The sequence below is a fragment of the Lathyrus oleraceus genome, chromosome 7 (assembly GCF_024323335.1).
Source record: "Lathyrus oleraceus cultivar Zhongwan6 chromosome 7, CAAS_Psat_ZW6_1.0, whole genome shotgun sequence".
Taxonomy (NCBI): domain Eukaryota; kingdom Viridiplantae; phylum Streptophyta; class Magnoliopsida; order Fabales; family Fabaceae; genus Lathyrus; species Lathyrus oleraceus.
Genome location: NC_066585.1, coordinates 450273836 through 450287944, shown reverse-complemented (window position 1 = coordinate 450287944; position 14109 = coordinate 450273836).

Genomic DNA, 14109 nt, shown 5'->3' with positions numbered 1-14109 from the left:
AAAGAATGTTGAAATCCTCCTCGCATAATCTCTATACGGAATGAGACCAGGCTGATTCGTCTCCCATTCACCCTTGATCTGATTGACAACCAGGGCCGGATCACCATACACATCAAGATGTTTGATTCTCAAATCAATACATTCTTCCAGTCCCATAATACAGGCTTCATACTCAGCCATATTATTCGTGCATTTGAAAGTAAGCCTTGCTGTAAACGGAATATGCGTGCCATGAGGAGTAATGATTACTGCCCCAATTCCATTTCCATACTGATTTACAGCGCCATCAAACACCATCGTCCATCTGGAACCAGGTTCCGGACCTTCATCAAGTGTAGGCTCATCACAATCTTTCATTTTCAAATACAGAATCTCCTCATCTGGGAAATCGTACTGAACAGACTGATGATCTTCAATCGGCTGGTGCGCTAAATGGTCAGCCAAGATACTACCTTTGATAGCTTTCTGAGCTCGATACTCGATATCATACTCAGACAACAACATCTGCCAACGGGCAATCCTCCCAGTTAAAGCAGGCTTCTCGAAAATATACTTAATTGGATCCATTCTGGATATCAACCAAGTTGTATGATTTATCATGTACTGGCGTAAACGCTTAGCAGCCCAAGCCAGAGCACAACACGTCTTCTCAAGCATTGAGTATCGAGACTCACAATCAGTAAACTTCTTACTGAGGTAGTAGATAGCAGATTCTTTCTTCCCTGATTCATCTTGCTGACCGAGTACACAACCCATCGAGTCTTCAAGAACAGTCAAATACATAATCAGAGGTCTTCCTTCTACAGGCGGAGACAAGATCAGAGGTTCAGACAGATACTCTTTGATACTGTCGAAAGCTTTCTGGAAATCCTCGGTCCAATCATGAGACTGATCTTTCCGGAGGAGCTTGAATATCGGCGCACATGTGGCAGTCATGTGGGATATAAATCTGGAAATATAGTTCAAGCGGCCAAGAAAACCTCGGACTTGCTTTTCAGTTTTGGGTGCAGGCATCTCTTGTATTGCTTTGACCTTTGCAGGATCAACCTCAATACCTCTCTCGCTGACAACAAAACCCAACAACTTGCCGGAACGGACTCCAAATGTACATTTGTTCGGATTCAGGCGAAGTCTAAACTTCCTCAAACGCTGAAAAAGCTTCAACAAATGCTCAACATGTTCAACTTCCGTTCGGGACTTAGCAATCATATCATCAACATAGACCTCTATCTCCTTGTGCATCATATCATCAACATAGACCTCTATCTCCTTGTGCATCATATCACGAAACAAGGTGGTCATAGCACATTGATACGTGGCTCCGGCGTTCTTCAAACCGAAGGGCATCACTCGATAACAGAATGTTCCCCAAGGTGTGATGAATGTTGTCTTCTCCATATCCTCGGGTGCCATCTTGATTTGATTATAACCGGAAAATCCGTCCATAAAGGAAAAGACTTTGAACTTAGCTGTATTGTCTACCAACATGTCAATGTGTGGTAGAGGAAAATCATCTTTAGGACTAGCCTTATTCAAATCTCTGTAATCAACACACATACGGACTTTTCCGTCCTTCTTAGGCACAGGCACAATATTGGCCATCCATTGAGGATATGTAGAAGTCACCAGAAACCCCGCATCAATTTGCTTCTGAACCTCTTCTTTGATCTTCACTGCCATATCTGGATGAGTTCTTCTGAGCTTCTGCTTCACAGGCACGCACTCAGGCTTCAAAGGCAGGAAATGTTGCACAATATTTGTATCTAGACCCGGCATGTCTTCATACGACCAAGCGAAGATATCGGAATATTCTCGTAGCAAACTGATCAACCCCTTCTTGACAGACTCTTCAAGAAGTGCCCCAATCTTCACCATACGAACACAATCTTCAGACCCCAAGTTGACTGTTTCCAGATCTTCGAGATGCGGCTGAATGATCTTCTTCTCGTGCTCAAGGAGACGGGTAATCTCATCAGGAATCCCCTCAACATCATCTTCCTCTGCCTCGAATACAGGGAATTCAAAATTGGGAGATAGCGTTGGATCATTATGTTCAATGGGTTTTAGAATCAACCTGCATAATGATTTTGGATAATAAAAAACTTTAGAATTTAAACAAGCAAATCATTATGCAGATGAAAAAGATTGCTTTTATTCTCGTTTTTTAGGGTTTTTTGTGATCACTGATTTCATGCAAAAGCAAAAAGTGAAAACAAATGGAAAACAAATGTTTAACAATGCATTAATTGAATGAAATATCATTGTATAAATGCTGCCAACAATGTCATCACTTCTCCTTTTGGCATGGGAGAAGGGTTTTTGAACAAAGTGAACAAATTACGCTGACTTATGAATGACCGTAGGAACATCCACAGCGACCCAATTATGGCAGACACCACCAGGTATGATGAAGTTGCTCAGATCCTCTGCATCCTCTTCCAAAATAGCAGCAACTTCTTCCGCTTGATCAGCATGGATGAAACCTCCACTCTTGAACAACCCTTGCTCGTTGAATGCCCCAGAAGAATAGCCAATGCCATCCCGGGATTTGTTGTCTTCAAGCTCAATCATCTTCCCCAAACCAGCAACTGCACCACATTCAATGGCCAGTTTCGCATCACGATAGGAAGCAAATGAAGGAGACTTCTTCTCAATTGGCTCAGCAATAGATAAAGCTTGGAAAGGCGTTCCAACTTCATCCTCAGCATCAATATATGAGAAAGAAGACAAATGGCTAACCAGGAGAGCCTTTTCTCCCCCTACCACAACCAATTTCTTATTCTTGACGAATTTCAGCTTCTGGTGTAGGGTGGATGTCACGGCGCCAGCCTCATGAATCCATGGTCTACCAAGGAGACAGCTATAAGAAGGGTGGATATCCATAACCTGAAAGGTAACATGGAAATCACTTGGTCCAATCTTGATTGGGAGATCAACTTCCCCAATCACGGTCTTACGTGACCCATCAAAAGCTTTCACAACAACACCACTCTGCCTCATAGGAGGCCCCTGATATGACAATCTCGAAAGAGTGGTCTTCGGCAATACATTCAAAGATGACCCGGTGTCCACCAACACGTTGGACATGGCGTCGGTCTTGCAATTCATAGAAATATGTAAAGCCATGTTGTGGTCTCTTCCCTCCTCAGGGAGATCAGCGTCACAGAAACTCAAAGTGTTGCAAGCAGTGATGTGTGCAACTATACTATCAAACTGTTCAATTGTGACATCATGATCAACATAAGCTAGGTCCAATACTTTCTGCAGAGCCTCCCTATGGGGTTCTGAATTCAGAAGCAAAGATACCACGGAGATCTTGGACGGCGTTTGTAGAAGCTGGTCTACAACGTTGTACTCACTCTTCTTGATGAGCTTCAACATCTCCTCACATTCTTCATTCACAATGCCACTCGGGCCAACAGAAGAAGCAAGAGTCTTTTGTACAGAGGAGGGTTTGGCAACAGCAAGTGTCGGATTCGGAACATTCACTGCAGTCCCAACCGGACGCACAACAGAATCAGAAACAACATGAGGCTTAGGTGCTGAAAACACACGACCACTACGGGTCAATCCGCTCACATCAGCAATATTAACGACGGAAGTTGAAGGCAACAACACTTCTTTCCCACCTTCCACAGCAACTGGATTATATCGGAAAGGAATAGCTTTATCCGAAGAATAAGGCACAGGGCCTGCAGGCTTGATAACCAGAGAAGGAGAGACCTTCGGCTTGCTACCATCATAACGGATGACAACAGGCTCGGGCAATTTGAACACAGGAGAAATCACATTCACCTCTGGTTTGTCTTCATCAACATTCCGATTCTGCAGAATCTCAATGGTACCCTCATCCAACAGCTCTTGAAGCTCTCTTCGCACTTGGCGGCAACCCAATCTATTGACGGAGCAAATACGGCATCTGTCATGGTCATGCTCCATGTGACTGTACTGACATAGCAGACGATGCAACTCGACCAATGACTGTCGAATATGGCTCACATATTTGACTTTATACTTGCCAGGGCAACCCTGGACCATGTTAACCGACTTCCCATGCTCGGGCAATGGGTTCTTCGTAACATTCGGGCTTGAGTCCTCAAAGCTCAGGATGCCGCATCTCATAAGGTCTTGAACCTTGGTCTTCAACGGATAGCAGTTCTCAATATTGTGACCCGAAGCACCAGAATGATAAACACAATGTTGATCTGGCTTGTACCACCACTGCGGGTTAGCAGGCACAGCCGGAGGCTCTCTGGGAATAACCATTTTCCGCTCTATTAAAGAGGGATATAACTCAGCATATGACATAGGAATTGGATCGAAACTGATCTTTTTCCTATCATAATTCAAATTAGCCTGATTACTGGTACTGCCACGAGGCTGGTAAGCCTGTTGCTATGGACGATGTTGCTGCTGATACTGAGGTTGTTGCTGATGATGATGCTGATTAGGCTGCTGATATTGCTGAGAATTATCTCTGAAAACAGGTGCTATATGAGCCACCTGATGCTGACCGCTGGCATGACGCGCAGGCTTCCTCTTAATAGAGGGTCTTCTAGGTTTAGCATGGGATTGCACATCATGTGCCTCCCCATCTTTCTTCTTAAACGCCCCATATCGTTTAGAAGAGCTCTCATCTTTAGACAACCGTCCTTCCCAGACACCTTCCTCCAATCGCATCCCCATGTTCACCATCTCGGTGAAATCAGAGGGAGCACTCGCAACCATCCGCTCATAATAAAACGAACTAAGAGTCTTCAGAAAGATCTTAGTCATCTCCTTCTCTTCCAGCGGAGGAGTAATCTGAGCTGCCAGCTCTTGCCACCTCTGGGCGTACTCCTTGAATGTCTCTTTATCCTTCTGAGACATGGCCCTGAGCTGATCACGGTCAAGAGCCATATCAACATTATACTTGTACTGCTTGACGAAGGCTTCGCCAAGATCGTTGAAGGATCGGATGTTTGCGCTATCAAGGCTCATATACCAACGAAGAGCTGCACCAGACAAACTATCCTGAAAGTAATGAATCAGAAGCTGATCATTATCGGTCTGAGTAGACATTTTCCTGGCATACATGACCAGGTGAGCAAGAGGGCAGGTGTTCCCCTTATATATCTCAAAGTCAGGGACTTTGAACTTGACAGGTATCTTCACACCGGGAACCAGGCAGAGTTCAGCAGCAGACTTGCCGAATAGATCTTTCCCTCGAAGGGTCTTCAATTCCTTTCGGAGCTCGAGGAATTGATCATTCATCGCGTCCATCTTTTCATTAACATCTGGGCCCTCAGACGGCTCAGAATGATAGATGGTGTCGTCTACCCTGGGAATGGTATGCACGACCGGAGGAGGCATTGCAAGGACCGGGCTAGATGCCGGCATGGAAGCAAAAGTAGGAGCTGGAATATCTGGCATGAAACCAGGAGGCATACCCCACGGAAAACCGGGCGGCATGGCATTCGGCACGAAGTGAGCATTGGCAGCTGACACTGTCGAAGACACAACCTCTGATATAACAGTCCTCTTGGGAGGAGTTGCAGGAGGTGGAGAAGGTTGATTTTGTGCAGCCAAGAACTGCTCCATCAGAGCACTCAGTCTAGCGACCTCTTCCTTCAGCTCTCTGTTCTCTTGTTCTAACTGATCCATCACTCTTGCAGAATTGGCTCTGGTGTAATACCGGTGAGTCAGCTTGTCTTTAAAATAAATGAAGAGCACAGAGTTAGGCCACAGACAAGGAGACCAGAACAACACCTGCTTATGCGAAATGATGCATGCAATGTTTGTGCATATGCTTTGTTTTTATTTCAAGGAACTTTTAGGGTTCTATTTGCAATTTTTTGAATATTTAAGCATTTAATATCATATGGAAAATATCTCATCAAATATATTCAAGACAAAGAAGTACAACATTTTTGATTATTACAAGGGAAAAGGAAAATAAACATCCTATGGATCCCTAGAAGCTCGAGATGCTGGAAGACGAGATACACAAAGCTTCTTGATCTCTCTCTCATAGGCTGCTTCCATATCCGCTTTCTCCTTAGCAAGTCGATCATACTTCCTCTTCCAGAATTTGGAAGACTGAGGAAGCAGAGAAGTCCAGGTATCATTCGAATCATCTATCACCTGATGCTCGAGGAACTCAATCAGAGCGTCCTTCTCCTTGATTTGCTGAAGCAACTCTTCTCTTTCACGGACCCAGGCACGTGAAAGGTCTTCGTCTCTCAACTCCTCTACATCTTGGTTAGGGAGGGTTGAAGGCCCAGCCACAACCAATGGTGTAGGTCTCGAATAATCATACGGCATAAGATACTCAGATGCTCTCTGTCTGACCCAAGAAGTATACGGCTCCAAAGCAATGCAGTTCTTCGGACCCAACTCATTCCTACCCTTCGTGTGAATCTTGCGCCAAGCGCGGACCATCCTGGCTTTCAGGCCTTCGGGATCTTTACCCTCCTGAAAGAACACACCTTCTAACAGAATATTATGAGGTTTATCCTTTAGGGGGAACCCAAGCTGACGACGTGCTAAGATAGGATTGTAGCTGATCCCACCACATGTACCAAGAAAAGGCACATTAGGGAATTCACCACAATAATCAATGATCTGAACTGTATCATACACGCGATCATACCAAGAGATATACTCATTAGTGAGAGACATAAGTCTCGTAGACCACCGTAGACATCCCTTGTTCTCCTTGAAAGCAACCGTCTGCGGTAAGTGAGAAATAAACCACTTATACAGCAGAGGCAAACAGCACACAATAACTCCTCCACCCTTTGCATTCCTCAGGTGCAAAGAGAAATAGGCATCACCCAACAGAGTCGGAACGGGATTAAGAACTGAAAATATCCTAATGGCATTCACATCCACAAATTTGTCGATGTTGGGGAATAATACCAAACCATAGATGAGCAGCACGAATATGGCCTCAAAGGCATCCTCACTCATGGCCTTCCCATAAACGATAGCTTGAGCAATGAGGAAATCAGAAGGAAGACCCTGAATTCCACCTTTGGTAGTCATATGCGCTTCAATCAGGGATTCATCTATGTGCAACAAGTCTGCGATCTCTCGAGAAGTCGGAATACTCTCCAAGCCACTGAACGGCACCTGATCCAGAATAGGAATACCCACACGATGAGCATACTCCTCAAGCGTAGGCAACAGCTGAAAGTCCGGAAAAGAGAAGCAGTGATACAGAGGATCATAGAACTACGCCAAGGTACTCATCAATCCTTCATCAACCTGAGTAGTCAACAGAGGCAGAAGCTTCCCATAACGAGCTTTGAAACCCAAGGGATCTAATACATAGGATGTCAGATTCCTTAACTCTTTCACATCGGGCTGTCTAAAGCTGTACTTCTTTGTATGCCTTTTTGGTCTTTCCATGTCTGAAAATTTTGCAAATAAACCCTCTAAGTTCCTTGAAAATTTCTGATGACATGAATGCAGATGAATGCAACAATCACACTCAAGGATCAAGCAACCAGACAAAGGTCATGGGAAAGCTCATAGTATCCTTAATATCAATCATCCATTTTGGTGGATTATGGTTTTCACCTTATCGACACCCAAGTTCCATTGATATTAAGGATGTCTGAACGACTCAACCATGAATCACGGGTTTGTTGAGAGTCACGAGCGTGGAGTCTCGGTTAAGAACCACCCAAAGGGAGTGTACTAGGGTTTAAACCTGCCGAACATGTTCTACCAGAGGTTCCCATAGTCATCATCCCATCTTTCGAATATTATCGGAGGAACGAATACTCGTATTCCAAAAATATTCTCAAGAGAGACTCTTATGAGTGTAGTATCGCGTAACAATCGCATCAGATCTGACATCTGAAGGACCTCCGCACTACGTCCTAAAAATAGGCCAAGATGGGCTTGGTAAACTAAGGTCCTTGGCTTCTAAGGCACATGATTGAAAGAATAATGCCTAACCACAAATAACTTGTGTGACATTATTAATCCAACATGACCTCCACCAAGTGAATGGACTCGCAAGTCAACTTGTTAAGGAATACTCCACACAAGTCGACGAGACTATGCCATTCTCCTATCCTAAGGTGCACTCGAGTTCGGGTATAGAACTCATCTCACAGAGATCACCAAGCAAACAACAATTGTATATCAAGCAATTCAATCATTACAATCAATACAGTCATCCCAAATTGTACAAAAATATGTCATATAACAAATAAACAAATATCATACAACAAGGGTGAAAAGTAGGCAATACCACCAAGGATTCATCCCCAGCAGAGTCGCCACTTTTCTGTAGCGGTGTATTCGTCACTTTATGATTTATTGACTAAATCAAAAGCAAAGCATACAAAGAATCGAGTCGCCACCGCACTTTTATTTATCCAAAGGAATGGCTAAAAAGCGAACAAAAGCCTAAGAAGTTTTACACATAGAAAACTAATGAAAAGGTCAGAGATCTGGGTAAGGGGTTAATTACGCAATGGGAATGTGTTAGGCACCCAAAACGTCCTAGGTACTCCTAGGGAGCCCTTTTCACACTTGTTGTACGAAACGTTATTTGTTTATGAAATATTTATTGTGCAAACATGGATTGAAAGGATGAGAAAAGAATATACAATTTATTATTTTTGTGTTTGAACGGATGAACCCGTTGCCTACGTACCTTTCCATGGAAGGTAAGGATCAAAACGCCGTAGTTCGGCTAAAAGATTTCCAAAATATGAGTGGATTGATTTTAAACAAAAGCCCTAAGGTCTTTCGTTATCCACAAGAGAAAACTCAACCTTATACAAACAACAAGTCCACCATGTGAGAAAAGCTTCAACTTGCTAGTGAGGGGTTAACCCTATAATAAGCAAGGAAGTCTTACAATTCAATCACTAAGGACAAAGGTGAGATTAACATCAACCAACTAGGATAAATCAAACCTATGGCTAATGTATGAAAACTTATCAAGAATGGACAAAGCCACAAAACAATTAAATGAGTTGGATTAACCAATTATGATTTATTCACGAAAATGGTCAAAGTATGATTAGAATTTAATTCAAAAGAAGTATTATGAAATAAAGTTTGGAAAATCAAAGGCCTAAAGCCTAGGTTTCTAATTTGAAAAGAAGTGAAAATGTTTTTACAATATTTTTCAGGTTTTTGGATTAGCATGCACATGGAAGTTTAAAGAAACAAAAGGTGGGAGGGTGAGGGAATGTAAAACTTCTTAGATGTTCACCTCTTGAAATCATATGTAGATGATTCAAGTGATTCCTTTGGAATAAGGCAACAATGCAAATAAGCAAATAAGCAAAGCAAATGGATACCGAATGCCAATCAATGGACTTACACCAATCTCCTAAAACAAAACAATGATACCGGATGCCAATCAATGGACTTATACCAATCTCATAAACAAACATGGATACCGGATACCAATCAATGGATTTACACCAATCTCCTAAAACAAAACAATGATACCGGATGCCAATCAATGGATTTACACCAATCTCCTAAAACAAAACAATGATACCGGATGCCAATCAATGGACTTATACTAGTCTCACAAAACAAAATAACAAGGATACCAGATGCCAATCAATGGACTTATACTAGTCTCCCACCATATCATAGGAACAACTGCCAAGTAATGGACTTATGCTTGTCTCCTCCATGGACAAAGCAAAATGCTACAAATCAAAGTTTATGAAATGATATACAAATGATGATGATAAATGCACAAAGGCACACTCAAGCACATATGCACAGATGAATCAAGTAAGCAAACAATCAAGTCAGTTAGCACACACTATATACAATCAATTAGGCTCAAACAAGGTTAGACTTTAAGCAAACAATCTTTCCTGCTTGGCACAAAAGATAAACAATCACAAGCATTGCCTCTTAAGGAGGACTTCAGACAGGTGCCTGCCCACATAACAGGACAGGTCTTCCAGACTACATGAAGAAGAGAGGTTATACCTAAGTGGTTAAGCAACCAAGCAAAAGCAAGTTCAAAGTGAACTTAAAGCAACTAATGTACCTGTGGAAACATCAAGCAAATCAGTACACAATTCAGACAATCAAACAACAGTTAATATCAGACAAATAGACAAGGTTCACAATGTGCAAGCCAAAAGTCAAACTCAAATGAGTCAACATCAACCTACAAAACACACAAAGATTAGTAATCAAAGGCAAACATCAATTCTCAAATGATGGAGCATCAACAACTATGGAACTTGGATGTTCAACCTGAAATCAAAGCTCAATTGTGAGAGGCAAACCACTAGGTCAAAGCCTAGGGTCAAAGATGGGGGAAAAATTCAAAACAGAAGCTGAAAATTATCATGAATCAACTTCAAATACATCTTGAAACAATCCAAAAGGTCTCACATCAATATCATATACCAAAAGCATTTCATGATCAATTGAAGTTCAAGGCAATTTTAAAGCTCAAATGTGACCAACCAGAATGAAAAATCTCAATTAAATCAGAAATGATTCAGATAATTCCACCAAAAATCATGCACAATCACAACATCCATGATATGCATCACACAAAAAATCAGGACAATTGGATATCATTTGGCAAGGCAAACACATCACATAAATTGAACATCAAAAGGTGTGACACAAATTGTTACACCTACTTCACATGATCATAAAACAGAAATGATAAATGGTAAAAATACCAAATCAACACCAAAATGTCAAGCAATGAGTCTAGTTTTATCATGCAAATTTTCGGATTCATTGGATTAAAAACCAGCATTTCACAAATGATATAGCAAGGCAAAGTACAAAATGCATACATGTTCAAATGCCCTAGCACAAAATGAAATCCAGCCAAGCACAATTTATGGAAAAATGATCAAAAAATAATAGACAGAATAAGGAATGCAATGCAAGAAACCTCATAATTTTTGGATGAATTTTCAATTAGATATGATTTTAATAAGATGATGAAAAATTAAAAAAATGATGTGAAGCATGTACATGGAAATATGGAGGGAAAGGAAACTATGAATGAGCATTTGAAAAATATGGAAGGGATGAGGATCGAACTCGGAGCCAATTCAAATGTTTAGCGCGCCAGGGATTGAAACGCTGCGTTTCATTAATCCCATGTGGCAGGGCAAAACGTTGTGAGCCAATCAAAACGCCAGGCAGATGCATACGTGGACCAGTACATGCGCATCTCTTAACAAACACATGCAATGCACAGAAAAGCGTTTCTGATGGATTAAAACCGTGGCCTAAAACTAATCCTCATCTTCCTCATCGCGCGCTCAATGAACAGTAGATATTCATCAATCATCAAGAACAAAAATCCCAGAAATCATGATTAAGGACATCATCACGTTGCATATCTCATGTAGATCACAAATCAATTAACAACTAAGCCTAAATCATCATGTTAAGATCAAATCGAGCAAATCAAGTTTCATACATGAAAATTCAACTTAACCTAACTCAGTCAATATTGCATGGAATTTCATGGTTTAAAGCTCAAATTAACCAGCATCACAAGATCTACAACACTAGCATAATAATTTTGAGAAAAAGAGAGATCGATTTGGAACCTCTTTGAAGAGCAGCAGCTGGATTTCGATGAATTCAGGCCTTGTGATGCTTCAATGTTCCTCCAGGATGCTTGTATGAGTGACTGGAAGAGAGATCGAAGCTAAATTGCTCTTGATTCCATCAGAATTTGGATTCACCATGGATGAGTTCAAGCTTGCATATGCTTCAAACAGGCACGATTTGCTTCAATTCCACGTGTGATCCTGCTCAAGAACAACTCAGCAACAAGAATTAAGCAAGAAGAATGGATTGAATGTGAAGAAAATGCAAGAAAAAAAGTGAGAGAATTTTTTTGGTGTTTTGATCTAGATCTGAAATTGTGATTGTTTTTTCTGCTGAAACAGTTAAGGTTTTGGCTTTATACCTCCTACTAATCACTCTCTAATCATGCTTAAGCTATTGGTTAAGTGGAATTAGCAAAATGGAGTGTAAATGCAAATTGTGGTTTTCACCCTATGCATGAAAATGCATGGTGAACAGTCCACGAAATCAATTGAATTTCACTTAAAATGCATTTTTAAAATCATTGGTGAAGGCAAAATGTTCAAATAGTTCACCAAATCTGAATATTGAAATTTCCCTCCAAAAATCCAAGAGTTTGCAAATGATTATGTGATGATAATTCATGTCATGTAATGTATGTTTTGGAAACTAGAGGTCAAAATGATAATTTAGCAAAAAGAACCACTTGAATTGGAGCTTTGGTTGAGAAGTTATGTCCATTTGAATCTTCAAGTACACTTTGCCATGTTTTGATCATATCTCCTTAACCACACATGAGAAATTGATGATCTTGGACCTTTTGGAAATGGGAGAGAAAGATCTACAACTTTCATGTTCAACAAAATTTCATTTGAAGCTTTCTTGATGATGTAATTTGAAGTTGAAGTTAGGTTAAAACCTTTCCATTTTTGGCAAATTTGAATTATAGGTCACTTTCTATTTTTGGAAAGTTTTGACCTGACTTTATTTTCTTCAATGTTGATGTTTGAAATGTCAAATGAGACTTGTTTGAACATGAATGAAGTATTTCTAATCACTTCCCACCTCCAAATCCACAGTTGACTTGGCAGTTGACTTTCTAGTCTTTCAGTTGACCTGTCAATGTTCTGATGAAATTCAAACCTCTACCACTTGGGATTTTGATTCAAAATGATATCATAGCTCATATGAACTCTTGATAATGATTGTGGGGTCCAAATTCTCAAGAATGGCCACCATTTATTGCTCAATGAATGCCTTTGACTGCTTTGACTGTTGATTGCTTCATCTGCAAGACAAAGGTTAGATGACATATTTTTGTACTTTTGGTTAGTGGTAAAAGGAAAAGCAATGATATACAAATGCAAAACATGCTTGGTGATCAAGAACCACTCTCAGAAAGATAACCCACCCACAGGGAAGGAAGCAAGGTGCACAATGATCCTTGAGGCAATGAAATGTTATGGTATGATGCCAGGAGGGATCTTAGGGACAAAATTGGGATCTTACAGTTAGGACATCCAAAGAACACCATCTGATAATCCTCAGATATCACTGGGTCACCAACTTGATCCAAAAGGAACCAGACACAAATTGGGACATATACACGAGATAATTCTCATCCCATTACACGAGATAGTTTTCCATAGATAGCTCAGAACTCCTACCACAAGCTCCAGGAGATGAATAGAAAACACCTCCTTATGTCTTCAACTTACTACTTTTCTGCTCAAAGTAATTTGTCTCAGACCTTCCTCAAGCATAATCAGCTGCCATATGTTGATTATCTTGATTCTTCGAACTCACTTCTGAGATAGACCAAATGCCACTGTTGATTACCTCCTTCATGAATCCTCATATGAAAAAAATCAAATGCCATTTTTGACCTCTCCATGTTTATCAGACTTCTCCCAAAGATATTCTGATCTTCCAAGTAAGACTTGAACTTCAAGATACATGTTGAACAAAACTTAGATTTTCTAAGACATGAACATGTAACATCCTTTCTATCCAGCAACTCCAAAGAACTGCAACGAGAACGACCTTTTTGAAGTATCCAATCTACAACCCTGTAGACCTTTCTATCTTAAGTTGATGTGCCACTTCACCAACTAAGATTCTGATGTTGAACCAAATGTCACAACATTGTGTTTTAACATCCAGCTGTAGAATTCATAGACTTGATTGTGGAACCAAGTTTGAGTAAACAACCTCCATCCTGCAGGTTTGCAGTTAAGTCATCCAAGCTCACACCTTAATGAATCCTTGCTTCTTCTCCAAAGACATCAGACACTCTGATGTATGAGTCTTCAGACAGACTAGTTAGAAACTGTCCCTTCAGCTATACCAAGGATTCCACTTCCTAAGGCAAGGCTGTTTCCATGATGTTAAGAATGCTGCCACTTATTCTTAACTTCACAGTGTGCATTAGCCAATGCACTTCCTTACCTAGATCAGAAGTAAACTGATCCAAGTAACCACCATCAAGACTATGATGTTTTCTTCTTCTTGTACACACCAAGGCTGAACATGTTTCTTGCCAGGAAACCTTTTCAGTGA